The sequence below is a fragment of the Myotis davidii genome, unplaced genomic scaffold (genome assembly GCF_000327345.1).
Source record: "Myotis davidii unplaced genomic scaffold, ASM32734v1 scaffold376, whole genome shotgun sequence".
NCBI lineage: Eukaryota > Metazoa > Chordata > Mammalia > Chiroptera > Vespertilionidae > Myotis > Myotis davidii.
The window spans coordinates 1,270,503-1,282,592 of NW_006288121.1; the positions used below are offsets into that span (position 1 = coordinate 1,270,503).

At 41.3% G+C, this 12,090-nt stretch overlaps 1 protein-coding gene and 1 long non-coding RNA gene across 3 annotated transcripts in view; one reads left to right on the plus strand and one right to left on the minus strand.

The window, feature by feature from the left end:
• Positions 1 to 12,090, plus strand: part of MALRD1 (MAM and LDL receptor class A domain containing 1) — a 649,080-nt gene that overhangs the window by 193,398 nt on the left and 443,592 nt on the right. The window lies entirely within an intron of this gene.
• LOC107182507 overlaps positions 4,198 to 12,090 on the minus strand; it is a 9,019-nt gene continuing 1,126 nt past the window's right edge. Inside the window, exons 1-4 of one of the 2 annotated variants that reach the window (XR_001513221.1) lie at positions 11,295 to 11,304; positions 11,010 to 11,016; positions 6,948 to 6,950; positions 4,198 to 4,303 (exon numbers count right to left, since the gene is read on the minus strand). This is a non-coding gene — a long non-coding RNA (uncharacterized LOC107182507). Of the gene's footprint in view, positions 4,304 to 6,947; positions 6,951 to 11,009; positions 11,017 to 11,294; positions 11,305 to 12,090 lie in introns of those variants that run through there. The other variant, XR_001513223.1, reaches the window with a different exon arrangement.

Consider the following 12,090-nt stretch of genomic DNA (forward strand, 5'->3'; position numbering starts at 1 on the left):
GGGGGGGAAGGGGCATATGTAATACTTTCAACAATAAAGAATTAAAAAAAAAGAGTAACATAAGTTTTAGTTGAAATTGGAAGTTTCATTTTTCCCCTAACATATGCAAGTCCTTACTACATGCTCATCACTGTGCTAGGTGCTGTGTGTACAGTGTTCTGTCCCTCAGTTAGCCTCACAGAGCTTGTCCTTAAAGTCTCCAAAAGGAGGCAGCCAAACATTGAGTTGCACAAATATAATTAAAAATTATGAAAAGTTTATACAGTAGCTTCAGCTTGAGTGATTGAGAGAAAAGCTTCTCTGAGGTAGTAACTTCTAAACTGAGATTTGAAATGGATTCTTTAATTCACAGTATCCACTGGGTGGGTATTACAGGATATTGAACTAGAGAAAGCCTGAGGGGTATGTGATTATTTTTGTAAAATCCTGTATAATAAAAGGCTAATATGCAAATTGAATGGCGGAATGACCAGTCGTTATGACAGCTGTGGGCAAACTACGGCCCGCAGGCCAGATCTGGCCCATTTGAAATGAATAAAACTAAAAAAAAAAAAAAGACCGTGCCCTTTTATGTAATGATGTTTACTTTGAATTTATATTAGTTCACACAAACACTCCATCCATGCTTTTGTTCCAGCCCTCCGGTCCAGTTTAAGAACACCTTGTGGCCCTCAAGTCAAACAGTTTGCACACACCTGCGTTATGACGTGCACTGACCACCAAGGGGCAGATGCCCAACACAAGAGCTGCCCCCTGGTGGTCAGTGCACTCCCACAGGGGGAGCACCACTCAGCCAGAAGCCAGGGTCATGGCTGGCAAGCACAGCAGTGGTGGTGGGAGCCTTTCCTGCCTCCATAGCAGTGCTAAGGATGTCCAACTGATGGCTTAGGCCCACAGCGGGCCTGAGCTGTCAGTCAGACATCCCCCAAGGACTCCGGGACTGCAGGAGGGCACAGGCTGGTCTGAGGGATCCCCCCGAGTGCACAAATTTCATGCACCAGGACTCTAGTACTTGTATATAAAATTACAAACTATAGTTCTACTCATTTTCCTTTAAATATTATCTTTAGTAGTGTGGAGGATAAAAATGAGTCTGTTGATTAAAAAAAAATAAGAATTTTAGAACTATGCTTCTTAAGTTAGAATTTATTTTGGCATGTGTGAACCAATTGCTTGGACAGTATTATATTGTATTCTATTAAAATCTTATTACTATATACCTTAATAATCATTTAAAATAATAAATACACAATTTTTTGAACTTTCTAATCAATAGTTCTTCATCTTCTTTAAAAAATAAATTTATTGATTTCAGAGAGGAAGGGAGAAGGAGAGGGAGATAGAAACATCAATAATGAGAGAGAATCATTGATTGGCTACCCACATTAGGGATCAAGCTGCAACCCAGGCATGTGTTCTGACCGGGAATCAAACCCTGACCTCCTGGTTCATAGGTTGACGCTCAACCATTGAGCCATGCCAGCTGGGCAAATCTCTATCTCCTTTACTTTTTTCTCTGTAATATTGATCAGGCTATTTTCAATTAAATGCTTTTTATAACCTCCAATCAAATACATCCCATATACATTTTTAGGACTGGAGAACTAATTGTCCTCATTCAAATAATAGATGAAATGTGAAGTGGGTTACATGATAGATGAGTCCCCAAAGGATGCTTTAAAATAGCATGTGAGTTTGCAGAATTTCAAGTAGCAAATTAGTTACAAATTGATCAATACTTATTTCTTTTAAACCCATTTAGGCAAGTTTCAGAGAGGCATTGTTATATATATTGGAGGAGGAAGAAAAATCATCCAGATTTTGGCCCTTCTTGTATGTTTAAAGTAACACAGAAATGTAGTTGAAATAACCTTTATGCTTTCCCATCACTTTAAAGACCATGGAAAACAAATAAACCTCATATGACCTGAATACGTGGGGTGATTTTTTTAGATTTCTTTCTCTTTCATTCAAGAAGAATAACAAAAAGAATTCTATTTAAATAAAGAAACAGCAATGAAATTTTGAATGATCTTATTTCCTCCACCAAAATTCCCTACTCCTTGATTTTTAAAAATATCTCTATCCTCAATACAGCAGAAACTCATGGGGAAAAAAAAAATTGTGGGTGGAAAGGAGATTGGCCAGGCACAGGTGTGTGGCCTTCTCTGAAAGACTAACAAATCAGACTCATTCAGTTCAGAGTGTTATAAAATGAGTTATTATGGTAGAGGAAAGAAGGCTGAATTGATGTAAACATTTCAATTTACATATACATTAAGGTGTATGGTTCTTCTACAGATTTAAATATATCAGCAATGTAGCACCATGCATCTGCACTGTTGGGAGAAAATTTTTTATTTTATTTTATATACTTTTTAAATTTTTTGACTTTTTTACATTTAATGTTATTTTTTGTACTAGAGGCCCGGTGCACCAAATTTGTGCATGGGTGGGGTCCTTAGGACTGGCTGGTGATCAGGGATGATCTGTGGGGCGACTGGTGGGGTGATCAGGGGGCTCCCACTAGCACCTGCCTTGGATGGCCTGGTGCCGCCCATTCGCTGGCCGCATCCCCCGCCGCGCATCCCCCGCCGCTGCCGCCAGTTCCCTCCCTCTACGGGGCGACTGGTGGGGCAATCAGGGGGCCCCACTGGCACCCACCTCGGCTGGCCTGGCATCGCCCACTTCCCAACCCTGCCTGCTGCCGCCAGTTACCTCCCTCTGCGGGGTGACTGGCGGGGCAATTGGGCCCCCCCCCTGCTGGCACTTGCCTTGGTAGCCTGGGGCCTACAGGCTGGGGACAGCTCCTGTGTTGAGCATCTGCCCCCTGATGATCCGTGTGCATCATAGCGACCCATTGTTCCACCATTCGGTCAATTTTCATATTAGGTTTTTATCATATAGGATTAGTTTCAGGAGATGGTTCTTTATGGATTTCTTGTGTTCTGCACAGTTTAAGCTCTTAGAAACAGGTGTATTTGAATAGTGTTTACCCTGAAATATGAGCTTATGTTTCAAAGTAAGCACCTTCTCTCTCTCTGTTCCTTCCCCCCTCCCCTCTTCTCTTCTTTCTCTCTCAGAAGGTAAGCAGATGTCAGGGTTTCCTGTTCTCTGGTGCAACCCACTGCATGTTCAGGAAAAAATCTGGCCTTCATCATGTTGTCCTGTGGAAATATGGGAACCAATGGAAGGCATTTTTTGGGCTGATGCTTTCTGCTGTCTCTCTATGTAAAAATTTGGTGTCTTCTGCCAGTATATGTCTACAAAACAGTGGCAGGCTAACTTGTTAGCTTGTGAGTAGGGTAAAATCTCAGTCCCTTTACAATTCCTGAGGGAATATGCACAAGGAATTGCAAACCCAAATGCCTATGGGAACTAGGAAAAAGATTTGAATTGGGAGAAATAGGTATAAAATAATATGTGGTAACTGACAGCTTTAGAATTGTGTGTAACAGGTTGTCACAGGGATGGTTGCAATTACAACAGTCTTCTTATAAAACATCCCACTTCTAAAATATTGGCAATCTGTTTGACTTGAAAGCACTGTTTGGGACAAACTAAACTCCGAGAGCGAGGGTGTTACCACTTAGGTGTTTTTCTGTCCTAGAAGATGAAATACTTGAGGACAGGCACACATTTTTCTCCTTGAAAACCATGTAAACACTTGACACAATGGCAATGTGGGCACTCCTTGAGGAACCAAAAATTATTAGCAAACCATATATTAAGTAAGAAGAAATACAATATCATGCAAAAAAATCAAATCAACAAAATTTTGCCATGATTTTTTTTCCAAAATAGGAACTCAGATAAGGTAGACATCAGATTTTTTTCTTTTAAGTAATCCTTTTATAGTACTTGACCTACTTATCTGTCCCAGCATTTTATGTCACCTCTACTTGTACTATATTTTTAGAAACTATGTTTTTATTGTTGATAGTATCACAGATATATCCCCCGCCTTTACCTTTTTCCTCCAAGCCCCTACCCACCCTCCCAGGGCTTCACTACCAGTGTCCATGGCTATGCATATAAGTTTATAACGTCTCTGGTTTGTCTATTGCCTGTGTCCATGGGCTATGCATATCCTATCTAATAAAAGAAAAACATGGTAATTGGTGTACGACCGCTACCCTTCCCATTGGCTAATCAGGGAGATATGCAAATTAACTGCCAGCCAAGATGGCGGCCGGCAGCCAGGCAGCTTGAAGTTAACATGAGGCTTGCTTGCTTCAGTGACGGAGGACTCCAACGTTCCCTGCCTGCAGCTGCCGCCTCTGAGCTTGCAGGTTGAAACATTCTTCCACCCTGATGTGGGACACCCTTCAGGGCAAACCAGCTGGCCCCCACCCGTGCACCAGGCCTCTATCCTATATAGTAAAAAGGGTAATATGCCTCCCAGCACTGGGATCGGCAGAGCCACGAGGTCTCCTGGCACCGGGATCAGTGCGACGGGGCAGCGCCCAAACCGCTTGATCGCCCTGTGGCTCTGTGTGTGACAGGGGGCCGGGCCACAACCTCCCTATCCACCCTGCTCTGTTCGTGACAGGGGAAGGCACCCCAACCCCCTGATCAGCCCTGCTCTGTGCCTGATAGAGGAGAGCTCCCCAACCCCCTGATCGCCCTGCGGCTCTGTGTGTGACAGGGTGTGGTGCCCCAACTCACCCCCCCACCCACGGGCCCTCTCTGTGTGTGACGGGGTAGAGCCATAACCTCCCCATCTGCCCTGCCCTGAGTGTGAGAGTGGCGGTGCCCCAACTCCCTGATCGGCCCTGCTCTGTGGGTGATAGAGGGTGGCACCCCAACCCCCTGATTGACCCTGCTCTGTGCATGACAGGGGGAAGTGCCCCAACCCCCTGATTGGCCCTGCTCTGTGCGTGACAGGGGGTGGCACTGCAACCTCCCCATCGACCCTGCCTTGATTGTGACAGGGGGCGGTGCCCCAACCCCCCAATCGGCGCATGACTGAGGGTGGCATTGCAACGTCAGATCCACCCTGCTCTGTGCATGAAAGGGGGCAGCACCCCAAGTCCCCAATTGGCCCTGCTCTAAGCACGACCAGGGGCTGCACCTAGGGATTGGGCCTGCCTTCTGCCACCCAGGAGCAGGTCTAATCCAGCAGGGCGTTATCTCCCGAGGAGTCCCAGACTGTGAGAGGGCACAGGCCAGGCTGAGGGACCCTCCCTCTCCCCGAGTGCACAAATGTTTGTGCACCGGGCCTCTAGTCTATATATATAAAACCCTAAGCGACCACACGACTGGAATGACTGATCGCAATGATGCACATTGCAGAGGGCAGGGCCAGCCAACCAACCTCCTGCAGCTTCTCCCACTGGCCAGTCAACCTCCCACGGCCCCTCCCCCCAGGTGGCACCAGCTCTGATCGGCCCCCCCACCCTGATTGGGGTGGGGCTGGCTGGATCCCACCCATGCACAAATTCGGGCCTCTAATAAGTATACAAGTTCTTTGCTTTATCTTTTCTCTTTGGGTCTTCTTTTGTTGGTCAATTCATTTAATTCATTAGATTCTACAAATAAATGAGATCATGTGATATTTGTCTTTCTCAGATTGGCTTATTTCACTTAGCATAATATTTTCCTGGTGCATCCATGCTGTCCCAAAGATAAAATATCCCTCTTTTTTCAGCTGTGTAATGTTCCTTAATGTAAATATCCCACAGCTTTTTTATTCATTTATCTGCTAATGGGGTCTTGGGCTGTTTCCAAATCTTAGTTAGCCTATGTAATGAAAGAGTAACATGCAAATTGGCCATCACTCGAACACACAAGAGGGCCACCCTCATGTGGACACAAGATGGCCAGCAGGGGAGGGCAGTTGTGGGCGATCAGGACAGCAGGGGAAGACAGTAGGGAGGGATTAGGCCTACAAGGGAGGACAGTTGGGGGTGATCAGGCCTACAGAGGAGAGCAGTTGGGGGAACCAGGCCTGCAGGGGAAGGCCATGGGGGTGATCGGGTTGGTAGGGGAAGGCAGTTGCGGGAGGGGGTACCGGGCCAGCAGGGTAGAGCTGTTAGGGGTGACCAGGCCAGCAGAGGAGGGCAGTTAGGGGCAATCAGGCCAGCAGAGGAGCAGTTAGGCATTGATTTGGCTGGCAGGGGAGTGGTTAGGGCAGGGGTGGGCAAACTTTTTGACTCGAGGGACACAATGGGTTCTTAAACTTGACTGGAGGGCCGGAACAAAAGCATGGATGGAGTGTTTGTGTGAACTAATATAAATTCAAAGTAAACATCATTACATAAAAGGGTACAGTCTTTTTTTTTTTAGTTTAATTCATTTCAAACGGGCCAGATCTGAACCACGGGCTGTAGTTTGCCCACGGCTGGGTTAGGGGGTGATCAGGCTGGTAGGCAGAAGCAGTTAGGGGCAATCAGGCAGGCAGGCAGGCAAGCGGTTGGGAGCCAGCAGTCCTGGATTATGAGAGGGATGTCCAACTGCCCCCTGGTCATCCCACCGGAATTGGGTCTAAATGGGCAGTCAAACATCCTTTGAGGGGTCCCAGGCTGGGTGCAGGCTGGGCTGAGGGTCACACCCCCCCATCACGAATTTCATGCACCAGGCCTCTAGTTGTAAATAATGCTGCTATGAACATAAGGGTGCATATATTTTTTCTAATTGGTGTTTTGTTTTCTTAGGATATATTCCCAGAAGTGGGATTCTGGGTCAAATGGCAGTTCCATTTTTAATTTTTGGAGGAAACGCCATATCGTTTTTCCTAGTGGATGCACCAATCTGCATTCCTGACAGCAGTGTACTAGTATTACTAGTATTTTCTTCACATCGTTGTCAGCACATGTCATTTGTTGATTGTTTGATGATAGCCATTCTGACAGGTGTTAGTGATATCTCATTGTGGTTTTATTTTGCATTTCTCTGATGATTAGTGACTCTGTGCATTTTTTCATATGTTTCTTGGCCATTTGTACGTTCTCTTTGGAGAAATATCTATTCAGACTTTCTGCCCATTTTTTTAATTGAATTGTTTGTCTTTCTTTTGTTTAGTTGTATGAGTGCTTTATATATTTTGGATATTAACACCTTACCAAATGTATCATTGGCAAATATGTCCTCCCAAACAGTGGGTTCCCTTTTCATTTTGACCATGGTTGTTTTTTGTTTGTTTGTTTGTTTTGCTGTACAGAAGTTTTTTATTTTGATGTAGTCCCATTTGTTTATTTTCTTCTTAGTTTCCTTTGCCCTAGGAGATGTATCCATAAACATATTGCTATGTGAGATGTCTGATATTTTACTGCCTATTTTCTCATCTAAGATTTTTATCGTTTCATGCCTTATATTTAAGTCTTTTACCCATCTTGAGTTTATTCTTGTGTATGGTATAAGTTGGTGGTCTAGTTTCATTGTTTTGCATGTGTCTGTCCATTTTTCTCAGCACCATTTGCTGAAGAGACTGTTTTTACTTCATTGTATGTTCTTGCCTCCTTTGTCAAATATTGATTGACCATAATGGTGTGGGTCAATTTATGGGTTCTTTGTTCTTATCCATTGTTCTTGTACCATTACCAGGCAGGTTTGGGTTATAATGGCTTTGTAGTATAGTTTGATATCTGGTATTGTGAACCCTCCTACTTCATTCTTCTTTCTCAAGATTGCTGCAGCTATTTGGGGTCCCATTTGGCTCCATATAGATTTTTGGAGTATTTGTTCTAGCTCTTTGAAGTATACCATTGGTATTTTATTAGGGATTGCCTTGAGTCTATTGATTGCTTTGGATAGTATACATATTTTAATGATATTAATTATTCCAATCCATGAACATGGTATGCACTTCCATTTATTTGTATCTTCCTCTATTTCTTTATCAAGGTCCTAAAATTTTCTAAGTGCAGGTCTTTTATCTCCTTGGTAAAATTTATTCCTAAGTATCTTAATTTTTTTTGTTGTTGCAACGGTAAATGGCATTGCTTTTTTTTTTAAAAAAATATATTTTTATTGATTTTTTACAGAGAGGGAGAGGGATAGAGAGTTAGAAACATCGATGAGAGAGAAACATCCGTCAGCTGCCTCCTGCACACCCCCCACTGGGGATGTGCCCGCAACCAAGGTACATGCCCTTGACCGGAATCGAATCTGGGACCCCTCAGGCCGCAGGCCGACGCTCTATCCACTGAGCAAAACCGGTTAGGGCAGGGATTGCTTTTTTAGTTTTTCTTTCTGAGAGTTCATTATTGGTGTATAAAAAATGCCATTGATTTCTGGATGTTGAATTTGTATCCTGGTAGCTTGCCAAATTCATTTGTTAAGTCTAGTAGTTTTCTGGTGGAGTCTTTAGGGTTTTCTATGTACAATATGTCATCTGTCATTAATGACAGTTTTACTTCCTCCTTTCCCATTTGGATGCTTTTTAGCCCTTCTTCTTTTCTGATTGGTGTGTTAGGATTTTCAGTACAGGCAGTCCTCGGGTTACAACAGAGATTCGTTCTTATGGTGCGACGTAACTCAATTTTCACCGTAAGTTGGAACCCACCTACATAAGCACCTATGTCACTCTCATGGAGCACATACACAGCAGTAATGAAGTGAAACAGTAAAAAAAAATATTTAAAAGAAAGATAATTCCTGACTTTTACTTGTGGTAAATAAATAATACAAACCATAAAGCATATATGTACATACGTCGAAATGACAGTTTAAAAAAAAAATAAAAAAAAATAAATGGGAGATGGTGACGTAACCATGAAATGATGTCAGTCAAGTCCGATGTAATCTGAGGACTGTCTGTACTATGTTGAATAAGAGTGGTGAAAGTGGATATCCTTGTCTTGTTCCTGTTCTTAATGGAAATGCTTTTAGTTTTTGCCTACTGAGTATTATATTGGCCATAGGTGTGTCATACATACCTTTATTATGTTGAAGCATGATCCCTCTATTCCAACTTTACTGAGAGTTTTTATCAAAAAAGGGTGCTGTATTTTGTTGAATGCTTTTTTTGTATCTATTGATATGATCATGTGTATGTGTGTTTTTTTTAATACATTTTTAAAAATATATTTTTATTGATTTCAGAGAGGGAGGGAGAGGGTGAGAGAGATAGAAACATCAGTGATGAGAGAGAATCATTGATCGGTTGCTTCCTGCATGCCCCGTCCTGGAAATCAACAGGCATGTGCCCTTGACCAGAATCGAACCCTGGATCCTTCAGTCCGCAGGCCGATGCTCTATCCACTGAGCCAAACCAGCTAGGCCTGATCATGTAGTTTTTATATTTTAGTTTGTTTATGTGATGTATCACATTTATTGATTTGTGAATATTGTACCAGCCTTACATCCTCCGAATAAATCCCACTTGATCACAGTGTATGATCTTTTAAATATATTGCTGGATCTGATTTGCTAATATTATATTGAGGATTTTAGCATTTATGTTCATCAGGGATATTGGCCTGTGATTTTCTTTGTAGTGTCTTTATCTGGTTTTGAAATTAGGATAATTCTGGCTTCGAAAAAAGAGTTTGGAAGTGTTCCTTCCTCTTGGAATTTTCAGAATAGTTTGAGGAGGACAGATGTTAGTTGTTCTTTGAATGTTTAGTAAAACTCTAGTGAAGCTGTCCAGGCCAGGGCTTTGTTTGCTGGGAGTTTTTGAATTACTGCTTCAATTTCATCAGTTGTTATTAGCCTACTCAGATTTTATGATTCTTCCTGATTGAGTTTTGGAAAATTGTATGTTTCTAGGAATTTGCCATTTTGCCCAGGTTGTCCAGGCATATAGTTGTTCATAGTATTTTTTAGCAATCCTTTGTATTTCTGTGGTGTCCATTGTTATATCGCCTTTTTCATTTATGATTTTATTTATTTGGGTCCTTTCTCTTTGTTTCTTGTAGTCTGTCTAGGGGATTCATCAGTCTTGTTTATCTTTTCAAAGAACCAGCTCTCAGATTTATTGGTCTTTTGTACTGTTTTTTTTCTTTCCTTTTTTTTTTTTTTTTAGTCTGTCATTTACTTCTGCTCTGATCTTTATTATTCTTTCCTTCTACTTCCTCTGGGATTTTCTTGCTGTTCTTCCTCTAATTCATTTAGTTGTAGGCATGGATAGTTTATTGGTCCCTTTTTTTGTTTCTTGAGGTAGGCCTGTAGTGCTATGAACTTTCTTCTCAGGACTACTTTTGCCATGTCCCATTGGTTTTGGGTGGTTGTATGTTCATTTTCATTTGTTTCCAGGAAGTAGTTAATTTCTTGCTTGATCTCATTGTTAACTCATTCATTGTTAATAACATGTTAGTTAGCCTCCGTGTATTTGAATGTTTTTATTGTAGTTAAATTCTAACTTCAGGTCATTGTGATCCATGAAGATGCTTAATATTAAATCAATCTTCTTGAATGTATATAGACTTGTTTTGTACCCTGACATGTGGTATATCTTTGAAAATGTTCCATGTGCACTTGAGAAGATGTATATTTTGTTGCTTTGGGGTGAAATGTTCCATAAATATTGGTTAGATACACCTGATCTAGTGTGTCATGTAAGGCCTCTGTTTCCTGGCTAATTTTGTGTCTGGAAGATCTATCCAGTGATGTCAGTGGGCTGCTAAAGTCCCCTACTGCTGAGTTAGTCTCCTTCCACGTCCAGCGTGGAGTAGGGTTCGGTATCTGAAAGAGGAGCCGCACTACAAATGAGAGAAAAAGACACGAGATAATTTGGAAATGTTCATAAGTATCTAAGGAATTAAGGGAACTAAGGTGGGGATGCTTCAACTATTATTACCTAAATTAACTGAGTGATGCACAGCCCTGACCTTTGCTAGGACTTTCAAGACCTGACCTTTACTAGGACTTTCAAGGGCTACTAGCTTTTTGGGGGGTCTCTGTCTAAACTCAGCTAGTGAAGACAATGAATGGACTCTGGCACCCTACTATGACTGTATTATTGTTAATCTCTCCCTTAAAATCCATCAAAAGCATTTTTTTTTAAGGGGGAGGTAATAGATCAACCAAAGGACTTGTATGCATGTGTATAAGCATAACCAATGGACACAAAGACTAGGGGGGAGGGGTTGAGGGCATGTGCCAGGGGTGGGGGAGGCCAGGCGGAGGTCATGGGGGAAAAAGGAGACATATGTACTACTATTTGTAATACTTTAAACAATAAAAAAGAGAGCTTTTTATGCACTTGAGTGCTCCTATATTGGGTGTATATATGTTTACAAGTGTTATATTTTCTTGTATTCATTTCTCTGCTCAGTGTATGTACAGGTTACATATGGCTCTTATGGCTCATGTTTAATAATAAGTGCTATTCATATATATGGTGTAATAACTAAAAGCTAATTATTATGCACATAGAATTAGAAACAAAATTTATCAGACAAAATTCTAAGTTTCATTTCACAGTGATTGGCCTCAGCGTTATATAAAGTAATTCCAAAGATGATTGAAACTCGTTTAATGTTGAATCAAGCAAATATTTTCTTAAGTATTAGCCTAAAAAGTTTGAGGTTCTAGGCTGACTTTCTAGGAGCACTCTAAGTTGTATCTTATACAATAAAATACTGGATATTTGTGTGAATATATTTATAGGAATTTTTCTACTTCAGCTTATAGTAAATTGTCAAAATACGCTAACGAAAGTTTTTATAATGTCTTTCATTTTCATTTTTTCTTCATTTTTAATTATGGAATGCCAAATGAAAATAAGTTGACACAATTAGGAAGTAGAGGAGAAAACACAAATATTTGTTCTCTGGAAAATTATTAGTGGATAACAGGAGAAGATTTTTCATACTGAATGAAAAATAGAAATACTTTAGGTTACTATATACTGACTATCAAATGCCATGCATTAAGTTAGCAATTTAAACAAAAGTAAAAGCTGAGTATTGATGACTTATGGCAATAAGTATAGAATAAATGTTTTTTATATATTGAGGTACAATTTATATAAGTAAAATCCATCATGTTGAGGGAAACAGTTCTATACATTTCAACAAATGACATCTGTGTAACCACTGACACAACTGTTGTGCCCAGATTTCAAGATTCCCAAGAGCCCACCAGGGAGCCAGCGAGTCCGATGCAAAAGCAAAGAGTCATTTATTTCAAACCTAGGTTTGGCTC